General features: G+C 37.4%; 1 non-coding gene across 1 annotated transcript; it reads left to right on the plus strand.

Annotated features, from left to right (window-relative positions):
• The first annotated feature begins 20,800 nt into the window (after positions 1–20,800).
• Positions 20,801–20,903, plus strand: LOC122096968. The gene has a single exon (XR_006145453.1). It is a non-coding gene; the product is annotated as a U6 spliceosomal RNA (small nuclear RNA).
• The last annotated feature ends 803 nt before the right edge of the window (positions 20,904–21,706 follow it).

Raw genomic sequence — 21,706 nt, forward strand, 5'->3', positions numbered from 1 at the left:
TCAAGTAGTAAAGTTCATTTTCGACATAGTGCCTTGTACAACTCATTGTTACAATGGGTCATACTGTATCCTTGTTTCAGCATTTTGTTATTTCCCTTCCCTTCCCCACATTAATAAAATGTATATGCAAGATACAAAAAAAATACATACTACATGTTAAATACATTAAAAACAATAGCAAGAGAGAAAAATCAAGTTGTGTCACTATCTTGGGGTACATTCAATTAACATCATCTTATATGGCCATGTGTACATGGATAATGTTTTATAAGCGATTTAAATTCCATATTTTCTCTTTAAAAAGTTATTTCTGAAACACAAGTTACCTCATGTCCAAAGATGTACTTGTGCTATTTAAATGAAACCAGAAAATATTAATTTTACTTGGAGCAGCATCATAGATTGTTACTGGAGGTAAGTGGAAGGAACTGTTACTGGAAGTGGAAACTGATCCCAAGAGAGGAATTGAACATAGAGAAATGAAAAAGTTCAAGTTAGTTTGTGCTGTCCTTTTTATGGTACAAGAAAAGAATCCAAGGCCTGAAGGAAACTCTGTCCCTTACCTTTTCGAGTGTCTCCTTTACTCATATAAAACTTGTCTGTAAGCTTCCAGTTGGGAGTATTACAAAAGGAAACAATATTCCATTTCAAGGCCAACATAGAATAAAAGGAAATAACTTTGTTTTAAAAGTGTTCTACTGCAAAGAAACAAAGACATGGAGATTTTGAAGTGTCTTATGCACGGATATTTCTCTCCTGAGATGATTCTCCTATTGTAGAAGTCAGTTATCCATTTCTTTATTCTGGTCCTGGGTCCTCCACAGCAATAAGGATTCCAAAAAGCAGGATCCAGTGAGTATAATCAGCAAAAGGAGCCTCTTCTCAAACCAGTGCTTTAAGGATGGTCCTAAAGAAATATGTGGGTTTTTCATTTTCTTGTTTGTTTGTTTACTTTGTGCTGGTTCTGGGGCTTGAACCAGAATGTGGACCCTGTCCCTATACAGTTGTCTTTCCTGCCCACCTACCCCCTAAACTACTACTCTACTGCTTGAGCTAAAACTCAAATTCTGCCTGTTTTAGTGCTTAATTACAGATAAGAGTTTAACAGGCTCTCCTGCCTGGGTGGACTTTGAACTGAGATAGTAAGAAAACCAAGTGACATCAACTGTATGGACTTCCCTTTTGAAACAAGAATTATTAGATGAAGTTTATAATAAAGTTAATATTTGATAATTTTTAAAAGAAGAGAATATGTCAAGCAAAGAAGCCATAACTTAAATAACTCAGCAAAAGTAGGTGCACTGAATGATTTTGGAATTATTTTTTCTGTTTGGGAAGATTACAATTGACTTCGTTGTTCCTTTTGGGGAAACTTGAAGTCATATTTGCAGTTTTTGGTGGTCATGGGGCTTTAACTCTGATGCTGGGCCCTGTCACTCAGCTCTTCCGCTCAAGTTGAGTGCTCTGCCACTTTAGGTACAGCACCACTTCTGGATTTCTGGTGGTTAATTAAAGATAAGAGTCTCATGGATTTTCCTGGCCAGTCTGGCTTTGAACCACAATCCTCTAGTCTCAACTTCTTCAGTAGGTAGGATTATAGAAATGAGTGACCAGCATCCGGCTTATATTTGCATTTATGTGCACTTAATGACACTATGTAGACAAACAATGGAAATTTGAATCAATGATGACATTGCAGCTTTTCAGAAAAATTGAGGTAGCAATAAAAATATCCTCCTTTTCCATGTTGTTACATTAATGACTCGTGTTATGGGACTCTTACATTAGCATCCTCTGTTGTCTGCGTATGTGGACTTAGTATCAGAAATGACTGAAGATTTTAGAAAGCAAAGAAGTTCAGGAATGAAAGAACAGCATAGAAGGATATACCATTTATCACACAGAAATTAAGAACTAGCCTAAGGAATTAGAATGCTAAAGACAATGAGGAATAAGCCTAGTTGATAACTAGTTCTTCAATAACCAAAAATGGTTCCCTAGAACAGATTGTGGTATAACTTAGTTATTATCATTTATTCCTTCCATGTGAAGTTATTCCTTCTCTTTTCTCAAAACTATTAATTAGTCTATTCCTTTTTGATGCTATAACTTACCAAAAAGATTTCCAAATCTCACATAGACTACCTTTCTCATTGTGATTAGAAATGACGGCTCAAAACCTGGAATCTTTGAATTTCCAGGATTAATCTCCACCTGATATCTAAGCACATTCTTGGGATTAAATTGCCATGACCTATTAACAGAACATTGTTTTTTTTTGTTTGTTTGTTTTTTTGTTTTTTGGTGGGGGGGGGTGTCTGGACGCGGAGCCTGAACTCTGGGCTTGGGCGCTGTCCATCAGCTCTTCAGCTCAAGTCTAGCGCTCTACCACTTGAGCCACAGCGTCACTTCTGCCTTTTTTCTTTTTGCTTATGTGGTGCTGAGGAATCGAACACAGGGCCTCATGAGTGCAAGGCAATCTATACCACTGAGCCACCTTCCCAGCCCTTTTGTTAAATAATAGTAATCTAATATAGGTAAAATAAATTACGGACTATTGTTAGGCATCAGTTGGAATGATCAATTGTATATTCCAAGTATGGGTTATTTATTTTGCATTTACTAGCTAAATGACTTTTTGCCAATCTTGGGACTTGAACTCAGGGACAGGGAACTGGTTTTTTTTGTTTGTTTGTTTGTTTGTTTTGGCTCCAGGCTAGCACTTTACCACTTGAGGCACAGCTCCACTTTCAGTGTTTTTTTTCTATTTATGTGGTACTGAGGAATCAAACCTAGGGTTTGATGCATGCTAAGCAATAACTGTTCCATTAAGCAGCATTCCCAGAGCCCTAAAAAAATTCTTTTCATTTTTATATTAATAAGTTTTTTTATTGTGCAAATACCACATAGGGGGGTTACAATTTTATGAGCAAGGTAATGAGTACATTTCATAGCAATCATTGTTGCCCCCCTCTTCCCCTTACCATCCCTGCCATCGATTCTCCCCCTCCCACCCCCGCCAAAGTTGTAAAGTTTGTTTTTCAACATAACCTCTTATACATCTCATTTTCGCAATTAGACTTGATTAAGATGGCATTACTTTTTCATTTCGTTACTATGTATTATAATTTAGGCCAGGTGGTAGAAAAAGAAGTGGAAAACAATACTAAGTCCAGTAAGGCTGACATTCCTATCACATCACTAAGTAAGTACAGTGTTAAAGCCAGCAGGACGCATAGGGCTGATACATGTGACATTATTATGTAAAACACTATTGGTCATCATCTCCGACATCCATAACATTCTGCTTTCACTTTCAAGATAAAAAGGCAAATATCTAAGCCTTTTTAATTGATAGAGTGTGTTTCCTAGGAAAGAAGAAGGAGGATGTGGAAGGTGATGGTGGAAAAATATGTATATTGGCTCTCTGTCCACATTTTTTGCATTTTTAAAAAGTGCTATTGATGAACTCCCTCTTACATGTAATTGACTATACTGTCTGCACAAGATGCAGAGAAATGAAACATTTATTCTGGTGGATAGTAACATATATTAACAAAATCCATTTCTGGTTAAAAAGATACTAGGTAAGAAAGTATAAAGTATTGTCTATGAAATGGTTTCTTTTCTTGGAGAATAAACGGTAGTATTGAAATGCTCACTCCAGCTTTCTTGGAAATTTTATGCTGTCTCAGTATCAAAATGTTCTCTAATTCCTGTAACATCCAAGCATAAAAGACATGATTTGAAGATCTCAGTAGTTTTAAAAATAAAGGTACATAATAGCTTCCTTCTTGTAGAGATTTGTGATAGCGAGTATGATTGATTGTATTATAGTTCTCTTTTTTCCCCCCTCTTTATCTCAAGTGTTGTATATATGGTCATATTACTCTATGTCCTGCATCAGCGTCCTGTTGGTGAGATTTACCTGTACTTTGCAATGTCAAGCTGGGTCATGTGACTTACATCAGCTTACAAAAATGAACCAGAAGTAGTGAAAGGCTATTTCTAGGGGAAGATTTCTGTCTCATTGTCTGTGTCTAATAGCTGAATTGTTTTCCCTTAGCTATAAAAATAGCATAGTTTCAAAATGAGTCTTCTTTCAACTTATATACTGGAAGAATATATCATGTGAAATTGAGGCAAAACTCAAATACAGCCTCACCATATAACAAAAGCAGAATTAAGCTAATGTTAGAATATGATATTAAGATGTTAGTTTCTTATATTTTATACCTTTATGTTAGTTGACTATAGCATACTAGAATTTAATAAATACCAAACAAGAACTAAACAAATAGATAAGATTTCCTGTTGGACATTATTACAATTTTTTTATAAATAAACATTCTCCATGTGATCATTTATGGGGTTATCTATTTTCTATAGATGGGTTTAATCATTTTAGATCATTGTATCTAATATCCATAATCATTATCCAGACCTTGTGATTGAGGTGAGGAAGAACAAAATATCTAGATTTCTCCTTCTCTTTTCCTCTTCTCCTTTTTGTAGTGTGAATTCTAATCCTTTCTCCAAATTCTCCTATTAATAAAGGAAGAATGACACGTTGTGGATATCAAGAAAAAGGCTTCAAATCAAGAATTCCATACTTTCCTGGAGGAGGATGGGAAGGGATGGGAAGGAGAAAAAAAGGAGGAGCTACAATGCTTGATAAGAAATGTACTCATTATCTTGCCCATGTAATTGTAATCCCTCTGTACAGTATTTTCACAATAAAAAAATAGATGAGAAGGGGTACCAAGATGGTGACAGGGCAGTACGGAAATGCCACAGCTCTCCCCAACCCAAAAGAGAGTTCAAGTTCCGATGCTTAATCTCCCCAAAGACTGACAACAACAAAAAGATGAACACCCAGAGAAAAACAGAAGGTGGAAAATAACCAAAAAGAAAGAGAGAAAAAGAAGAATTTCAGAACAGAGGAGCAGGAAGACTCCTCCCTCAACCTTTACTGGCCGCGCAGCAGCACACCAAGCCATGGCCAGACCACCCAGCAGGGGCTGTCCAAGTCCCAGAGATACAGGAGTTTGTCTGCAGATAACCTGCGCAGAAGCAGCCTGAGGTACTAGTGTCAGACCCACTGATCGTGATGAACGGAGAAACCTCCTAGCTGGGAGCTTGAACAAAGATCCCACCCCTCACTCTCCATCTGAGCAGAGAGGCTCCATCCCACCAAAGCCCCTCAACCCCATGGCAGGAACCCCAGAACTACATGGGACTCCCACCAAACACCAGAGCAGAAGACATGCAAGGAACTGGTGCTGATCCGGAGAGTGCAAATGCAGACAAACCCCAGTTCTCAGAACCTGAACGGAGGCCCCTCCCCCACCCCTCGGGCAGAGGTTAGAGGCCCATCTCATGGTGCAGACCCAAACAGCATCAAATTAGGCAGAGACAGAAGAGAATCACACAGAGCTACCACCGCCCAGCCCAGCCCAGCCCATATACACCTCAACTGAACTCTGATTGGAAAGGCAACCAATGACCTACATCACACAGAAACAACTAGCTCCAGGGTGAGTACCCCGCAGGGGACTCTGTATCCCTCAAGAGAGACCAGGGCTGATGGGAATCCCCAGACCATGAGCCAGACCTCCTACCCCAACACCTGTACCACAGGACCCACTAAAACTAGGAACTGTTGGAGAGCTCCACCAAACCGTGTAGCACACTCAGCTGACCAGGCTACAGCAAGAGCGCCCCTGGAAGGGAGCTTAAATGCCCAAGCCAGGAACAGCGCCCCTGGGTCAAGATACCCAACAGTGGAAGAAATTTGAACTGTGTACCCCAGGCTGTGTAACCTAGGTGGGATACACAGCAGCACATCTCCAATCCGCGTTCCCCAGGCCTTGGGCCGGGACCAGGCCTGGGGATCCAGTGCCTGAGCAACACAACCAACCTTTCCCAACTGAAGTCAGAAGCTGAGCATAAGCCTCAGCAGAGGGGAGAAAACAAGGAACTGCACCCACTGGGAAGCACACCTGTGAGAGCAAAAGACCAGGGGTGCTCAGGACAAGAGAAGCCCAAACCCCACCAGAACCCGACCCACATATTCTAGGTTATTAGACAACACAGGGCACCAGGACCTGATAATAGGCAGGAGCTCAGGCTGGTAAGGTGGCTCAGCAGTAGAGTGCTTGTGTTGGGTGCATGAGGTCTTGGATCTGATTCCTCAGCACCACATAAGCACAAAGGGTCAGAAGTGGTGCTGTGGTTCAAATGGTAGGATGCCATCCTTGAGCTTAAGATCTGAGGGACAGTGCCCAAGCCCAGAGTTCAAGCCCAAAACTAGCCTTTCCTCCACAAAAAAAAAACCATCAGGAGCCCATAGCAGACTCCAGCATCTGAGAGAGTTCATCCAGCACATCCAATCTTTCCAAGAGCACCCGTAGGAGCAAACAGGAGCAGTCTAGGCTGCTCAACCCTTCCAATGACGAGAGCTGCCAGTGATCTACAGCAAAGAGCTGAGAACCCTATGTGAGTCAGACCAGCAGCTGGAGGTCGGCCCCCAACAGAACCGAAATCAGGTACAAACTCTCTCTACAAACACAGAAAGAACAACCAAGCAAAATCAGACACATATTGACCAAAACAAAATTTCAGATTAGTCTCCAATAATCCTGGACCCACATGGGAAAATCACAGAGAAAAATTACAAGATTTATTAATAGCCAGGATAGCAAGGTATCCCCAATAGCCAGCAGCCACACAGGGGAGAGCCCCAGTGGTAGCAAAGCAGGAATGAAAGACAAAAGCTACATCCAAGGGATGCTGGAGACAATGACTCAAAAAATAAAGCGAGAAATAGACCAGAAATTAAAGAACATGGGGACAAACTATCGAAAGAAATGCAGGATCTCAAACACGAGGTACACACAAAAGTAGAGGAAGTACATACCTCACTCAGAAGTGAGAATAATGCCAAAATAGAGGCAATACATACCTTATTAAGAGGTGAGATCAGTACTTTGAGAACCAACACCAAATCCATAAATGAGTCCATTTCTTCTTTGCAAGCCACAATGGAAGCCACAGTTAACAGAGTGAACGAAATGGAATGTAGAGTGTCAGATTCAGAAGACAGAATACACCAACTGGACCAAACAATGACAGATATGGAAACATCACTTAAATTATGCCCAAGGGAAATTCAAGAGCAAGCAGATAGTGCCAAGAAATTTAACCTTTGTATAATTGGAGTGGACGAAGGTGAGGAATATCAAAGCAAGGGAATGCAACACCTATTCAACAAGATAATCAGTGAAATTTTCCCCATCTCAAAAAAGAACATCTTACCTACATAACAGAAGCATATAGGACACCTAACAAGCAAGACACCAGGAGAAAAACTTCTAGACACATTATAGTAAAAATGATAGACCTGAATAATAAGGAAACCATCTTGCATGCAGCAAAAATGAAGAAGGAGCTATAATAAACGGGAAAAAATTAGAATCACTGCAGATCTCTCCACACAAATACTGAATGCAAGAAAGGCCTGGGAAAGTACCATATGAGCCCTGAGAGCCAATAACTGTCAACCCAGACTGATATACTCGGAAAAGCTAGCATTCACATTCGATGGAGAGCTGAAAATTTTTAATAGCAAATAAAAACTAAATGAATACATAAACATTAAGCCAGCATTACAAAGAATACTGAGTGGGAACACAACCTGAAGAAAGCAACCAGGAACAGGGACATGTACCCAGACAGTAATTAATAGAAATCTAACTGAGCAAGCACAGGAGGAAAGGAAAGAAGAAAAACTGAGGGAAATTGGGAATGACAGGGATCAAAATGCATCTCTCTATACTATCTCTTAATATTAACGGGCTTAATTTGCCAATCAAAAGAAAAAGAACTGCGGATTGGATTAGAAAACATGACCCATCCATCTGTTGCCTTCAGGAGACACACCTCTCAGCCAAACATACAAACAAACTCAGAGTAAAGAGTTGGAAAAGGATCTACCAATCAAATGCCCCCAGTAAGAAAGCAAGTGTAGCAAGCCTGATATCTCAGAAGATAAACTTTTCATTATAATCAATACAAAAAGACAAGGCTGGACACTACATATTAATACAGGGAACAACCCAAGAGGAGGACAGTTCCCTCTTATATTACCAACTTATATTCCCCAAACATTGGTGCACCCAGATATGTTAAGCAAATACTCTCAAACTTACAGAATAAAATAGATCCCAATATGATAATAGTAGTAGACTTTAACACCCCACTCTCACCAAAGGACAGGTCTACCAAACAGAGGATTGGAAAAGAAGCTACTGAATTAAGTGAGGCCATACTTCAACGGAATTAACTGACATCTACCGAGTATTTCACCCTAAAACAACAGAGTACACATTCTTCTTAGTAGCTCATGGAACTTTCTCCAAAATAGACCATATCATAGTTCATGCAAGGAACTTAAGCAAATACAAGGGGATCGACTTAATCCCCTCTATCCTATCTGACCACAGTGGAATCAAGCTAGTTCTCAATAACAAAGCATACAGCAGAAATTATTCTAATACATGGAAATTGAACAGCACACTTCTAAGCAATGGCTAGGTAACAGAAGAGATCAAAGAAGAAATAATTTCCTACAACTCAATGAAAATGAAAACACCGCACAAAGAAACTTGTAGGACACATCAAAAGCAGTCCTGAGGGGAAAATTTATTGCCCTCAGTGCCCACATCAAGAAAATAGAGAAAGACCAAGTAAATTATCTCATGTTGCAATTAAAATAGCTAGAAAAACATGAAAAAAAATGCAACCTAAATTTACTAGAAGGAGCTAGATAACCAAACTAAGACTGGAGATTAATGAATTAGAAAATTGTAGAACCATAGCCAGAATTACCCAAAGAAAAAACTGGTTCTTTGAAAAAATAAATAAAATTGATGGACCGTTGGCAAGATTAATTAAAAAGAAGAGAGGAAACCCATATTAACAGGATTAGGGATGCCATAGGAAAATTCACAATACATACACAAAATATCTAAAACAATCTTAACGGACTACTTTCAAAAGTTATACCCTCTAAAGTAAGAAAACCTGGCAGAAATGGATGCATTTTTAGAGAAATACAAGTTGCCCAAACTAAGCAAAGAAGAAGTAAATCATTAAATAAGCCAATATCCTACAACGAGATACAGAAACAATCAGAAGTCTTCCAACAAAAAAGCCCAAGACCAGATGTATTCACAGCAGAATTCTATAAGACCTTTAAAGAAGAACTAATGGCCATAATCCTCAAGCTCTTCAGAGAAACAGAGAAGGAGGGAGCTATCCCAAACTCATTCTACGAAGCCAATATCACACTCATCCTCAAACCAGGCAAAGACCCAACTAAAAAAGAGAATTACAGGCCAATTTCCTTGATGAACACAGATGCAAAGATCCTTAACAGGATTCTAGCTAACAGAATCCAGAAACATAAAAAAAAAAAATCATACACTATGATCAGATAGGCTTCATCCCAGAGATGCAGGGATGGTTTAACATACATAAGTCAATAAATGTAATCCTACACATCAACAGAGCCAAGGTCAAGAACCACATGATTATCTCCACAGATACTGGAAAGGCCTTTGATAAAATTCAACATTCATTCACGGTAAAAGCCCTGGAGAAAATAAGAATAGAAGGAACATTTCTTAAAACAATAAAAGCCATTTATGACAGACCAATAGCCAATATTATACTTAATGGGGAAATGCTAAAACCAATTCTCTTAAAATCAGGAACAAGGCAAGGATGCCCACTGTCTCCACTCCTCTTCAAAATAGTCCTGGAACCCTTACCCAGGTAAATAAGGTAAGAAAAAGACATTAAAGGGATCCGCATAGGAAAAGAAGAAGTTAAACTATCCCTTTTTACAGATGACAAAATACTATACCTTCACGATCACAAAAACTCCATTCCCAAACTCTTAGAAATCATAAATCACTTCAGCAAAGTAGCAGGATACAAAATCAACCCATAAAATCAGTTGCCTTCCTATACACTGACAATGTACAAGCAGAAAGGGAGCAACCCCATTCACAATAACCTCCCCCAAAATAAAATATTTAAGAATTAACCTAACCAAAGATGTAAAAGAACTATTTAATGAAAACTATAAAAATGTGGTATATATACACAATGGAATTCTGTGCCTCCATCAGAAAGAATGACATTGCCCCATTTGTTAGGAAATGGAAAGACTTGGAAAAATTATATTAAGTGAAGTAACCCAGGCCCAAAGAAACTTAGGTCCTATGATTTCCCTTATTTGCTAAAACAAGTATATTCTGAGTCAAGCAGAAAGGTCAGAGAAGTTGATGTTAGAGAAATGAACCCTAAGATAAGCATTCAAATGTATTTTTTCTTTCAGGTGATTGTTTCTAACACATTTATAAGATTAGTTCTTTGTTGCTTTGTATGTTCCTGCCCCATGGTGTAACCCCTGCTTTCACTGTATTTGATGTTGATATAATTTGTGGAGGGGAAGAGAAAAAAACAAATTATTTAAATAGGGATACAGGTGGATCTATTGTAACAATGAGATATACAAGTCATTATGTCGAATACAAACGTTACAACTTTGGTGGGGGGAAGAAGGATTGGGTTGGGGGGGCGGGAGGAGCATGGGAAGAGATGGGAAGGGGAAACAAAGGAGGTGTCTACAATGATTGATAAGAAATGTACTCATTATGTTGCCCATGTAATTATAAACCATCTTTACACTATTTTCACAATAAAAAAATAAATAAAACTATAAAAAGTTAAAGAAACAAATTACACAAGATACTAGGAAATGGAAAGACCTCCCATGCTCTTGGATAGGCAGACTTAATATAGTGAAAATGGCAATACTGCTTTCAAGTATTTTCATTGGCTATTTTCATTATTGCCTTTGTTCTGGTTTTCTTATCAGGAACACAGGGTTACACAAAAAGATCTTCCTAAGATATAGGATCTTAGGCAGAAAAAAATAAATGTATAATTAAAGATTATCATCTCTTAAGAGAATAAAAAGGTCAGAAGACATTTTGTTATTACTTGCATGGTTCAGATGACTTGAATGTTTTGGTTGTTAAACTAAGTGGAATACATGTAAAATGTTACAGTTGTTCCAAACGATGATACTTTTCTGCTCCAATAAGATGAAACCTCTGACAAGGTTAGAGGGCATATCAATTTTGGGGGAGAAGTCTTAATTTTAGAATGCCAAGGTAGATACCTAAAACAGCACTGTCTATCACATATCTGCTAATTTTATACTATGGCCTATAAGTTTATAAAACTACACATATGAATTGAATGAGAAATGTTTGATTTACACAATTGACTCAAAAACAACTAAAACCAGAAAACACTTCTATATATTTATATAAACTAATATATCCAGTGAAGATTTAAAAATTTTTAGAATATATATTTAACATTTATGTCAAAATATTGTTTATTTGTAAATGTTTATTTTTAATTGTTGTCAGTCGTGGGACTTGAAATCGGGACCTGGACACTGCCCCTCAGCTCTTCAGCTCAAGATTAGTGCTCTACCACTTGAGCAACTAACAGTTTTCTTTTGTCTCATTTGAGGTAAGAGTCTCATGGACTTTCCTGCCTAGGCTAGCTTTGAACCATGATTCTCAGCTCTCAGCCACTTTAGTAGCTAGAGTTACAATCATGAGCCACTGGCGCCTAGCTACAATACAGTAGATGGAAAGAAATCATTAAAATTACACCAGAATTAAACGAATTAGAATCCAAAAATAAAAATTGTAAGAACCAAAAACCAAAGAGTTGATACTTTGAAAAATTAAAAAAATTGACAGATCCATAGCAAATCTTATGAGAAAAAGAAGAGAACACACTCAAATAAATAAACTCAGGTATGAGAATGGAAACATCACCACAGTAACAACCAAGATTCAGAACAATATAAGAGAATACTTCTCAAAATATTATGCTAATAAGTTAGAGTGCCTGGCAGAAATAGACGTTTTCCAAGCCAATATCGAAATGCTGAAACAAACCAAGGTGAGTTAAACCATCTTAACTGGCTCATATCAAACACTGAAATAGAAACAGTAATAAGAGACCTCCCATCTCAGAAAAGCAGCTTTACAGCGGAATTCTATAAGGCCTTCATGGCAGAGCTCACACCAATACTTTTCCAACTCTTCAATGGAATTGAAATAGAAAGTTCACTACCGAACTCATTCTATGAAGCCATCATAACCCTCATCCCAATACCAGGCAGGGACTCATCAAAGAAAGAGAACTATAGACCCATTTCTTTGATGAACATTAATGCAAAACTTCTCAACAAAATTCTGGCCAATCAATTTCAACAATTCATCCAAAAACTCATACACCACCATCAAACAAGATTCATTTCAGGGCTGCAAAGCTGGTTCAACATACACAAATCAATTAACATAATTCATCACATCAACAGGAGCAAGGATAAGAACCACATGATTATCTCAATAGATGCAGAAAAAAGCATTTGACAAGATCCAACAATCCTTTGTGATGAGGGTTCTGGAAAAATTAGGAATCCAGGGAACATTCCTCAATACAATAAAGGCTGTATATGACAAACAGCCAGAATTTTACTTAATGGTGAAAAACTAAAGCCATTTCATCTTAACTCAGGAACGAGACAAGGATGTCCACTCTCTCCACTTCAATTTAGTAATAGAATGACTAGCTACAGCAATAAGAAAAGAGGCAATAAAGGGATCCAAACAAGGAAAGATTAAATAAAACTCTCAGTCTTTGCAGATGACATTAGCTTGTGCTTAATGAATCCCACGGACTCCACACCCAAATGACTCAAGCTGATTCTAAATTTTGGCAAAGTAATGGGGTATAAAATTAACCCTCAAAAATCAATGGCTTTTCTGTATGGCAGCAATGAGAAAAGTGTGTCTGAAATCAGGAAAGCAACTCCATTTGTAATAGTCCCACAATCAATAATACCTAGGAATTAACTTAACCAAAGAAGTAAAGGACCTCTATAATGAAAAATTTAAAAAACGTGGAAAAAAGAAAAATTTAAAAATGTGAAAAGGGAAATCAAACAGAAATTAGAAAGTGGAAAAACCTCTCATGTTCCTGGATTGGAAGGATTTACATCGTGATAATGGCAATAATCCCCAAGGCTATCTACTAATTCAATGTGATGCCTTTCAATGTTCCCACGGCATTCTTCAAGGAAAAAGAAGAGGCAATCCAAAAATTTACATGGAACTATTAAAGGCCCCAAATAGCAAAAACAATCCTTAACAGAAAGAACAGTGCTGGAGGAATATCAATACCAAATTTCAAACTCTACTATAAATCCATAGTAATCAAAACAGCTTGGTACGTGCACAAGAACAGACCTCAGCACCAATGGAATAGAGCTGAAAACCCAGAAAGGAACCTACAGACATATAAGCCATCTAATCTTTGATAAGGGAGTTAAAAAATTAGAATAGAGGAAAGACAGCCTCTTCAGTAAATGGTGCTGGCAAAACGGGTTAACTACTTGTAGAAAACTAAAGCTCGATCCTTATATAACACCCTGTACCAGAATCAACTCCAAATGGATCAAAGACCTCAGAGTCAAAGCAGACATTCTGAAAACATTATAGGATGGAATAGCAGAAATCATAGGTCTCCTTGTACAGGCCTAAAATTTCTTAATAGAAACCTAGAAACACAACAAATCAAAGAGAGGTTGGACAAATGGGATTGCATGAAATTGCTGAGCTTCTTCATGGCAAAGGGTATAGCTAACAAGATCAACAGAAAGACCACGCATTGGGAGATCTTCACTAGCCATACAATGGACAAGGGTCTCATATCTAAAATATACCTAGAATAGAATTGAAAACCCAGAAATGAATCCACAGACCTATAGCACTGTAATCTTCAATAAGGGAGCTAAAAACTAGAATGGAAGAAAGACACTCTCTTCAGTAAATAGTGCTGGAAAAATTGGTTAATCATTTGTAGAAAACTAAAGATGGATCCTTATATATCACCCTGCACCAGAATCATCTCCACATTGATCAGATACCTCGGAGTCAAAGCAGACACTCTGAAATCTTTAAAGGATGGAATTAGAGAAACCCTAGGTCTCCTTTTCACAGGTCAATATTTTCTTAATAGTGACCTGGAAACTCAACAAATCAAAGAAAGGTTGGAAAAATGGGATTGCATGGAATTGCAGAACTTCTGCATGGCTAACACATAGCAAGCAAGATCAAGGGTCTCATATCTAAAATATACCTGGAACTCAAAAAATTAAATTCCCCAACAACAAATTTTCAATGAAACAACTGGGCAATAAATAAGTGGGCTAAAGGCCCACTGAAGAGGAAAGAAGGAAGGGCAATAGATACATGAGGAAATGCTCAACCTCCCTAGCCATAAGAGAAATACAAATCAAAACAACATTGTGATATCACCTCACCCCAGTTCCAATGGCTAAATCAAGAAATATAATTGCAAATGATGCTGGAGGGGATGTGGACAGAAGGGAACCTTACTGCATTGTTGGTAGGAGTGTAAACTTGTTCAACCACTTTCGAAATTAGTATGGAGGTTCCTCAAAGACGCCACATAGAGCTGTCCAATGACCCAGCAATCCCACTTTTGGGCTTTTACCCAAATGATCACAAATAAGACCTTACTAAAGCTACCAGTACAACCATGTTTATTGCAGCATTATTTACCATGGCTAAGATATGGAACCAACACAGATGCCCCTCAGTAGATGAATGGATCAAGAAAATGTGGGATATATACACAATGGAATTCTATGCCTCCATCAGAAAGAATGACATTGCTCCATTTGTTAGGAAATGGGAAGAATTGGAAAAAATATATTAAGTAAAGCAAGACAGCCCCAAAGAAACATAGTTCTCATGGTTTCCCTTACTTGCAATCCCTAGTATATGTCTGAGACAGCAGAAACGTTCAGATAAGTAGATGTTTGATGAAATGAACCCTAAGGTAAGGATTCAAATGTTTTTTTTTTTCTTATTATTGTTTCTAACATATTTATAAGATGATTTGTTTCTTGCATTTTATGTCCCTTCCCCAAGGTATAACCCCTGCTTTCACTGTAGTTTATGTTAATATAATTTGTGGAGGCGAAAGGGAATAACAAATTGTTTATATATGGATACAGGTGGACGTGTTGCAACAATGAGATGTACAAGACTTTATATGGAAAAACGAACATTACAACTTTGGCTGGGGGGCGGGGATTAAAGAGGAGAGGGACCGGGGTGGTGAGAAGGGAAGGGATGGGAAGGGGAAACAAAGGAGGTGGCAAAAATGCTTGGTAAGAAATATACTCATTTCCTTGCCCATGTAATTGCATCCTCTGTTTACAGTATTTTCACACTAAAAAATTATCTGAAAAAATTTGCATCAGTTGATAGTGCATATGATTTTATTTTTATTACAAACATAGAATGTAGTAAAAATTTTCATTGCAATTACACTGCACTAGGATGTGGGCAGATTCTAATGTAAATAATAGACTGTGCTTATGTAGAGAATTTGAGCATCCAGAATTTTAATATGCCTGTGATCATAAAACTGATACCTTACTAATATTGAGTGACAAATACAACTTCCGATAAGTACAGAAGTTTTCCTTGTATGTTTTTAATACATATTTTTATTGTAAATGTCCTGTGCAGAGTGTTTACAGTTACATATGTAAGGTAATGAGTACATTTCTTATTGAGCATTTTTACCCCCTCCTTGGTTTTTCCCCTACCATCCCTTCCCTTCACGCCTCCCAACTCTTCCCTCCAACCCCCTCCCCCGATAGAGTGTCTTGTACATCTCATTGTTGCAATGGGTCAACCTGTATCCTTTCCTTGTATCTTAAATGAAGAAATGCTGATTGATTTGTGCTGATTCTACTTGTGTAGACACACCTAAGATCACTCGCCAAGTCCAAGAGCACATAATTCACATGCACATCATTTTTTGTCATTTTGGTATAATTGTGTTCTACACATTTATTGACAGGATACAAATTATTCTCAAATTTTAATACATTAAAATACTTTCTTTTTGTCTTATTTTCTTGACCATGAAATCAGCAAGACCTCAGTCAGCATTTCTCACATAGGACTTTTCACATGAGTTTGTTAAATGTTGACCTGAGCTCCAATCTTCTGAGGACTCACTCATCTGCTTAAGAATTGATGCTGGCTGTTGGAAAAGAACTCAAGGAAGAATGCTATTTAAAGCCTTATAACTTTATTCTGTATCAGGGTATTTTCCTGCTACTTTGGTTTTTGAGAGTGTCTACAAGAACTAGCATTTCCTGGGGAGCAAGGAGACGCCATATGACGTTTACTTACTGAGATTTCCGATTGACTTGCTATCACTTGTACTGCATTTTGAAAGTCGAATGTGTCAAAACCTACCCATTTGAAGAGATAAGAGGAGATGCTTGGAAGATGTCTCAGTGGTAGAGTTCTTTCTTTGCATGCATGAGGCCTGGGTTCAATTCTTCAGCACCACATAAAAAGAAAAAGCTGGAAGTGGTGCTGTGGCTCCAGTGGTAGAGCACTAGCCTTGAGATGAAAAGCTGAGGGACAGCGCTTAAGCCCAGAGTTCAAGGTCTACACTGGGGTGGAGCTTGTATTGAGTACATAACAAACTGCTTCATGTATTTGGCAAGTTACCTGTCTCCAGTGTGCCGTAAGAATAGGACTATCATATAAATTAATATATTACTTTAAAAAAAGAGATAGGAGTGGTAAAAAAATTTTTAGAGACAAATACATCTTCAACATATTTGATTCCAAACATTATGTCTAAGGCATATTCAACAAGTAGTGAAACTTGTGTTGTCTGTAACTATGTGTCTTTCTCCATGTGTGCATGTGTACATGTGTGTATGTATGTATTTTTGTGTATAGTAACATGCATGTATACATATATAAGGGCATATACACACATATATGCATTTAAAAATAAATATACATATATAAATATATGTGCATATATTTATATCAGTTGTTCAATGATTTAATCTATAGTTCCCAGCACATTGTCATTCTCACAAAGTGTACATGATAAACTGTTCTGAGGTTCCGTGCTCTATGATGGGCATCCTTTGTAATCACTTCCCCCATTACCTGGTTTTTCATCCCTGAATATATTCGGTCTACTTTCCACAGGAAAGCATTGTTTTCATTACATGTATTTACTTAAAATAAAAGAAAAAGGTCGTTTGTAAAAGAAAAAAGAAAACGAACTTTTAGGTCAGAGGTTAAAAGTATCTTATCCGTTTCAATGATTCCTATGAGATAAAATTTATAACAGTAGTAAAAGTGAAAAGGAATTCCTAGATCTGTTGTTTTGCCATTTAGAATAGAAATGAATAACATCACGTCACTGTTATAACTCTTAAAGAATGCAAGGGTAACGGATGGTCGCTATCATGTTCGCACAAAACCAGTGGATTCTGAAGGATAATAGTAGACCAGCAGAAATTCATTTTTTTTTATTGTGAAAATACTGTACAGAGGGTTTATAATTACATGGGCAAGACGGTGAGTACATTTCTTATCAAGCATTGTAGCCTCCTCCTTTGTTTACCCTTCCTATCTCTTCCCATCTTTCCTCCCACCCCTCCTCTCCCCCCCACAAGTTGTAAAGTTCGATTTTGACATGACAACTTGTACTTCTCATTGCTGCAACAGGTCCACCTGTATCCTTATTTAAACGACTTGTTTTTCCACTTCCCCGCCACAAATTATACAGATATCAAATATAGTGAAAGCAGGGGTTATACTGTAGGGGAGGGACATATTAGGGTGAGGTGGTATGACAATGTTGTTTTGATTTGCATTTTTTTATGGCTAGGGAGGTTGAGCATTTTTTCATGTGTCTATTGGCCATCCTTCTTTCTTCTTCAGAGAAGTTTTTCTTTAAGTCATTAGCCTACTTATTTATTGGGCAGTTGTTTCTTTGAGGATTTATTGTTGGGGGATTTAATTTTTTGAGTTCCAAGTATATTTTAGATATGAGACCTTTGTCCGTTTTATGGCTAGTGAAGATCTTCTCCCAATCTGTGGGCTTTCTATTGATCTTGCTAGCTATGTCCTTTGCCATGCAGAAGCTCTGCAACTTCATGCAATCCCATTTGTCCAACCTTTCATTGATTTGTTTTGTTTCCGGGTCTCTATTCAGAAAATTTCAGCCAGAGCCAAGGAGACCTAGGGATTCTCCTATTCCATCCTGTAATGTTTTCAGAGTGTCTGCTTTGACTCCGAGGTCTTTGATCCATTTGGAGTTGATTCTGGTGCAGGGTGATATATAAGGATCTAGCTTTAGTTTTCTACAAGTAGTTAAGCAATTTTGACAGCACCATTTACTGAAGAGGCTGTCTTTCTTCTATTTTTTTAGCTCCCTTATCAAAGATTAGATGACTATAGGTCTTTAGGTTCATTTCTGGGTTTTCAATTCTATGCCATTGGTCCTGAAGTCTGTTCTTGTGCCAGTACCAAGCTATTTTGATTACTATGGCTTTATAGTAGAGTTTGAAATTTGGTATTGATATTCCTCCAGCAGTGTTCTTTCCATTGAGGAGCATTTTTGTTATTCGGGGTCTTTTATTATTCCATATGAATTTTTGGATTGCCTCTTCTATTTCCTTGAAGAATGAGGTTGGAATTTTGATAGGTATTGCATTAAATTTGTAGATAGCCTTGGGAAGTATTGCCATTTTCACGATGTTAATCTTTCCAATCCAGGAGCATGGGAGTTTTTCCCATTTTCTAAGTTCTGTTTTGATTTCCTTTTTCAAGTTTTTAAAGTTTTCACCATAGAAGAGCAGCAGACATGGAGCATGAAAGAGAAAGAGAGAAAATGGGAGAGTGAAAGAGAAAGAGAAATATCACAATACTGAAAGTGCATAACAGATAAACAAGAGCAGTATGAGAATATTCATACGGCTGTCTTTAGACATTTGAAGGTATTTGATGTATGATAACCCATCAAAATGAAATATAAACTTATTTTGTTAAAAATAAAAATGTCTCAGGAGAAATTTTAAATGTAAAAACAATCTTCATGGAAGCAAACTCTGAGCTATTTCATGACTTTGAAAAGGATAAAGTGGTTGAAGTTAGTATAAATTCAGAAGTATGACCATTCACAATGATATAAAAAGGTATTCATATATTTAATAACATAATCCAAAGCAGAAAGCAAATGTTGGATAATTGATTTTTTAAAAAACATTCTGTCAGGTGCTTGGAAGGTGGCTCAGTGTTAGAGTGCTTGCCTTGCATGCATGAGGCCCTAGATTTGATTTCTCAGCACCACATAAGCAGAAAAAGATGGAAGTGGTGTTGTGGCTCAAGTGGTAGCACTAGCCTTGAGCTGAGGGACAGCACCTAGGACCCAGAGTTCAAGCCCCATTACCAGCAAAATCAAAATATAAAACAAAACTAAACACAGTCTCTCACTTTTGTGGCCTCAACTCTTTAAAATCACTGCTTCAGCCTCTGGGTAAGATTTTAGGTGTGGACATTTATCAACATTCCTGATTCAGACTCTACTTCATAACTTTTTAAATAAATATTTTGTTCTTAATTTTCCTCTTCATAAATTCACATGCACCTATAAAAAATGGTTTGGCCATCCCAGTAACCTTCTCCAAGCACTTCATAATGATGACTTACAAAAAGTTGTATTATATTACAACAAGGAAAACAATGCTACAAATAAGCAAAACCAATAATTAAATATTAATGATTAATAAAATGAAAAACAAAACAATTACCAGTGTTTTCAGTATTTGAAGCGTACTACGTATTAGATTTTACTATTTTCTCATATTCCTGTACATTTAAAACTGCCTAAGATTATGATGTTCAACAAGAGTTTTAAAGGCTATGAGCAGTCTTTAAAGTTACCCATTAAGATTACTATTTATGGCTCATCTCATCATTTGTATATGGTTTATATCATCATTTGTTCCTCACTAACATCTAAAATAAGGAAGCCCTATATTTTTAATAGAAACTATGTAGTTAAAAGTCTTAACTCTTTATTCTGCTCCTTTACACAAAGACTTTGCAACTTCTCATTAGTAAAATTTCTATAAACTCTGAAATGTACATACTTAGTAGCATATGTCTGCTACCATAAATCTTAAATACTTTATCAAAAAGTTTTATGACCTGGGGCTGGGTAGGTGGCTCAGTGGTAGAGTGCTTGCCTTGCATGCATGAAGCCCTGGGTTCGATTCCTCAGCACCACATAAGCAAAAAGAAAAAAGTTGGAACTGGCACGTTGGTTCAAGTGGTAGAGCAGTAGCTTTGAGCTGAAGAGCTGAGGGACAGCGCCCAGTCCCAAAGTTCAGGCCCCACTCGCAGACTCCCACACCAAAAAAAATTTATGTCCTGCCAAACAGTCCTAGTTTTGGCATATATAAGCAAATTCCCAAAATTAAATATGTTTAAAACACTAAAACTTAAAAAAAAAACCTTAACACTTGCTTCAGTGTTCATTATGACAGGTGCCTTGTATAAAATAATTGAATTCCTCCTCTTACACATCTCTTGAACAACAAATATCTGGAATTATTTTGTTTTTGACATGTCAGTCTTTATTCTTAAATGTGTGCTTATGTAAGAAGTACATGGTTCTAAAATTTCGTGGCAATTCTTTTGAGCTTACTTTTTGTTGAATTGTCTAGTTTAAGAAAATAAATTACACTTTATATATAAAAAATGTTCTATGCTCAATTCAGCATCAAGTACTCTAACATTGGAACAATACAGAGAAGATTAGAATGGCCCCTGAGAAAGGATGACAGGCAAATTCCTGAACCATTCCATACTTTTACAACAACAGATGCTGGAGGGGATGTAGCCACAAGAGAACTGTACTGCATTCTTGGTGGGAGTGTAAACTTATTCAACCCTTTGGAAAGTACTATGGAGGTTCCTCAAAAGACTCCACATAGAGCTCCCCTATGACCCAGGAATCCCACTTTTGTGCATTTACCCAGATGATCACAAACAAGACCACACTAAAGCTACCAGCACAACTATGTTTACTGCAGCATTATTTACCATCGCTAAGATCTGAAACCAACCCAGATGCCCCTCAGTAGATGAATGGATCAAGAAAATGTGGTATTTATACCAATGGAATTCTATGCCTCCATCAGAAAGAATGGCATCGCCCAATTTGTTAGAAAATGGAAAGACTTGGAAAAAAATATTAAGTGATGTAAGCCAGATCCAAAGAAACATAGGCCCTATGTTTTCCTTAATTTTTAATAACTATTTTATGTCTGAGATAAGCAGAAAAGGTTAAAAGCTTTGCACATATGACCAGATTAGGCAAATCAAACCCAAGATAGGAACACACGTGTGTTTTTCTCTTGCTTGTTATTGATTCTAACGTACTTATAACAGGTGATGTGTTTTTTTTGTTTCTTTATATGTTCCTCCCCCATGCTATAATCCGTTTACACTGTATTTGAAGTTGGTGCGCCCACACCTTGTATATATGTTCCTCTAATTTGGGGAGGGAAAGGAAAAAAAACAAGATGCTTAAATAGGGATACAGGTTGACCCATTATAACAATGAGATGCACAAGACACTATGATGAAAAATGAACTTTACAATTTAGGCAGGG

This window comes from Dipodomys spectabilis, unplaced genomic scaffold, assembly GCF_019054845.1.
Source record: "Dipodomys spectabilis isolate Male_0828 unplaced genomic scaffold, ASM1905484v1 ptg000408l, whole genome shotgun sequence".
Classification (NCBI taxonomy): Eukaryota; Metazoa; Chordata; class Mammalia; order Rodentia; family Heteromyidae; genus Dipodomys; species Dipodomys spectabilis.